Here is a 4,293-nt window from a genome sequence, read left to right on the forward strand (position 1 = left end):
GTAGTAGACCAGTCTCAACCTGACTAAGAAGACACATGACATGGAAGACAATAGTAGTGACAAGTCTCAACCTGACTGAGAAGACACATGACGTGGAAGACAATAGCATTAGACCAGTCTCAACCTGACTGAGAAGACACATAACCTGGTAGTAGACCAGTCTCAACATGAATGAAATGACATATGACCTGGTGTGAAAGACAAAACAAAACAAGATAGGAAATATTATCAACATTACTTTGCACTTTTCACTGGCTGTCCCTCAGGTTGTGGCCGGAGGACACATATTTGGCTGCCAAAACTGCACATTTTGGCTTTTCACCCAATAAACATTTGATTTTCTCTTCATCTTTTATAGTTTCAAATTCTTTGTTTTGAATTATCATTTTGGGAAAGAAATATGCTCTTAGGTCTGAGTATTTGTCACAGTGTAATAGGAAATGCACCTCTGTCTCTACCTCTCCTCTGGAGCAGAGTGAGCACAGCCTGTCCTCTCTGGGCAGCCAGGTTTGTCTGTGACGACCGGTCTCTATAGCCAGACTGTCCTCTCTGGGCAGCCAGGTTTGTCTGTGACAACCAGTCTCTATAGCCAGACTGTCCTCTCTGGGCAGCCAGGTTTGTCTGTGACGACCGGTCTCTATAGCCAGACTGTCCTCTCTGGGCAGCCAGGTTTGTCTGTGACAACCGGTCTCTATAGCCAGACTGTCCTCTCTGGGCAGCCAGGTTTGTCTGTGACAACCAGTCTCTATAGCCAGACTGTCCTCTCTGGGCAGCCAGGTTTGTCTGTGTCGACCGGTCTCTATAGCCAGACTGTCCTCTCTGGGCAGCCAGGTTTGTCTGTGACAACCGGTCTCTATAGCCAGACTGTCCTCTCTGGGCAGCCAGGTTTGTCTGTGACGACCAGTCTCTATAGCCAGACTGTGCTCACTGAGTCTGTACCTAATCAATGTTTTCCTCAGTTTTCTATCAGTCTCAGTGGTCAGATAGTCTGCCACCATGTACTGTCTGTTTAGAGCCAAATAGCATTGAAGTTTACTTACGATTTTTTGTGGTGTCTTTCCAATAGGTGATATATTTTTATTTTTGTTTTGTGATGATTTGGTTGGGCCAGATTTTCTGAGTGTTGTCCCGAGGCTCTATGGGGTTGGTTTGGGTTTGTGAACTGAGCCTCACAACCAGCTGGCTGAGTGTTGTCCTGAGGCTCTATGGGGTTGGTTTGGGTTAGTGAAATGAGCCTCAGAACCAGCTTGCTGAGGGGACTCTTCTCTGGTTTCATCTCTTGACATTGTAGAGCTGTGTGATGGAAGGTTTTGGGGTCACTTGTTTTTAGATGATTGTAAATTTGATGGCTCTTTTTTCTATTCAAATGAGGAGGGGGTATTGGCCCAATTCTGCTCTACATGCATTATTCTGAGTTTTTCTTTGCACTTGTAATACAGTCTTGCAAAACTCTGCATGGAGTATTTCGATTGGATGTTTGTCCCATTTGGTGAATTCATTATTAGAGATTGTACCCCATACTTCACTGCCATGTAGAGCAATTGGTTCTATACCTGACTGGAACATTTTGAGCCAGATTCTATTTGGAACATTTTGAGCCAGAATTTCGATTTTGATGTTCCTTTTAATGGTATAGAATGCTCTTCTTCCTTTGTCTCTCAGCTCATTCACAGCCATGTGAAAGCTACCTGTGTTGCTGATATTTAGTCCTAGATATGTGTAGTTTTTGGTGTGTTCTAATAGAACTGTGTCCAAATATAATTTATATTTGTCATCCTGATTTACAGACCTTTTTTGGAATATTATTAAATTTGTTTTCTTTCAGGTTAACGTTCAGAGCCCAGGTCTGACAGAACCTGTGAAGACGATCTAGGTGCTGCTGTAACCCCTCTTTAGTGGGAGACAGCAGCACCAGGTCATCTGCGTACAGCAGACACTTGATTTCAGGGTTGTGTAGGGTGATACCAGGTGCTGCCGATTCTTCTAATGTTTTTGCCAATTCATTAATGTAGATGTTAAATAGTGTTGGTGTAACGAGTGACGCTCTCCTCATCCTCGGAAGAGGTGAGGAGAGAAGGATCCTCAGACCAAAACGCAGGCTTTGGGAAATAAGCCATCTTTATTAACACAACGATAAAGATGGCAACACGAAACTAAACAAACACTTGCAAAACTACAAAATAACAAAACGACGTTGACGAGACCTGAACATAAACTTACATAACTAAACATAAACTTACGTACAGGTAACAGACGACATCGAAACGAAAACGAAACAAACAAACGCTACAGTCCTATGTGGTACGAACATAACATACGGACACAGGAGACAATCACCCACAAACAAACAGTGAGAATGCCCTACCTAAATATGACTCTTAATTAGAGGCAAACGCAAACCACCTGCCTCTAATCAAGAGCCATACCAGGCAAACCAAAACCAACATAGAAACAGATAACATAGAATGCCCACCCAACCTCACGTCCTGACCAACTAACACACAAAAACTAACATAAATAGGTCAGGAACGTGACAGTACCCCCCCCACAAGGTGCGAACTCCGGACGCACCAGCACAAAGTCTAGGGGAGGGTCTGGGTGGGCATCTAACCACGGTGGTGGCTCAGGCTCCGGGCGCGGTTCCCACCCCACCATAATCCATCCTAACTTCCTCCCTCCAAGAATGTCCACCCTCTTTTGACCCCCACAAAATTCCCTTAACAACATATCTAATAGGGACAACACCGGGACAGAGAGATAAATCAAGAAAGAGGGATAGATAAGAATATAGAGATAGATGAAGATAGAGAGGGAGATTAGGATAGAGGGGCAACTCCGGACTGAAAGGCAGCTCCGGACAGAGAGACAGCTCTGGACTGATGGGCAGTTCTGGGTATCCAGCCTTTTCAGGCTGAAGGACAGCTCATGGCTGACTGACGAATCTCGATGCTCATGGCTGGCTGACGGCTCTCGACGCTCATGGCAGGCTGACGGCTCTCGACGCTCATGGCAGGCTGACGGCTCTCGACGCTCATGGCAGGCTGACGGCTCTCGACGCTCATGGCAGGCTGACGGCTCTCGACGCTCATGGCGCTCTGACGGCTCTGGCTGCTCATGGCGCTCTGACGGCTCTGGCTGCTCATGGCGCTCTGACGGCTCTGGCTGCTCATGGCGCTCTGACGGCTCTGGCTGCTCATGGCGCTCTGACGGCTCTGGCTGCTCATGGCGCTCTGACGGCTCTGGCTGCTCATGGCGCTCTGACGGCTCTGGCTGCTCATGGCTCGCTGACGGCTCTGGCTGCTCATGGCTCGCTGGCGGCTCTGGCAGATCCTGTCTGGTTGGCGGCTCTGGCAGATCCTGTCTGGTTGGCGGCTCTGGCAGATCCTGTCTGGTTGGCGGCTCTGGCAGATCCTGTCTGGTTGGCGGCTCTGGCAGATCCTGTCTGGTTGGCGGCTCTGGCAGATCCTGTCTGGCTGGCGGCTCTAGCGGCTCCTGTCTGGCTGATGGCTCTAGCGGCTCCTGTCTGGCTGACGGCTCTGTAGGCTCATGGCAGACGGGCGGCTTTGCAGGCTCATGGCAGACGGGCGGCTTTGCAGGCTCCTGGCAGACGGATGGCTCAGATGGCGCTGGGGAGACGGATGGCTCAGATGGCGCTGGGGAGACGGATGGCTCAGATGGCGCTGGGGAGACGGATGGCTCTGGCCGGATATGGCGCACTGTAGACCTGGTGCGTGGTGCCAGAACTGGAGGCACCGGGCTAATTACAAGCACCTTCCTACTAGTGCGGGGAGCAGGGACAGGGCACACTGTATTCTCAAAGCCTACTCTATCCCTGATGCGTGGTACCGGCACTGGTGACGCCGGGCTGAGGACAAGCACATCAGGATTAGTAGGGGGAGAATATACAGTGTGTACAGGGCTCTGGAGACGCACTGGTAGCTTAGTGCGTGGGGCCGGAACTGGAGGCACCGGGCTAGATACACGCACTACAGGGAGAGTGCGTGGAGGAGGAACAGGGCTCAGGATACGCACTGGTAGCCTAGTGCGTAGTGTATACACTGTAGGTACTAGGCTGGGGCGGGGAGGTGGTGCCGGAAATACCGGACCGTGGAGGCGTACTGGCACTCTTGAGCATTGAACCTGCCCAACCTTACCTGGTTGAATGCTCCCGGTTGCCCGACCAGTGCGGGGAGGTGGAATAACCCGCACCGGCCTATGTAGGCGAACCGGGGAAACCATGCGTAAGGCAGGTGCCATGTATGCCGGCCCGAGGAGACGCACCGGAGACCAGAC

The sequence above is a fragment of the Salvelinus fontinalis genome, chromosome 30 (assembly GCF_029448725.1).
Source record: "Salvelinus fontinalis isolate EN_2023a chromosome 30, ASM2944872v1, whole genome shotgun sequence".
NCBI lineage: Eukaryota > Metazoa > Chordata > Actinopteri > Salmoniformes > Salmonidae > Salvelinus > Salvelinus fontinalis.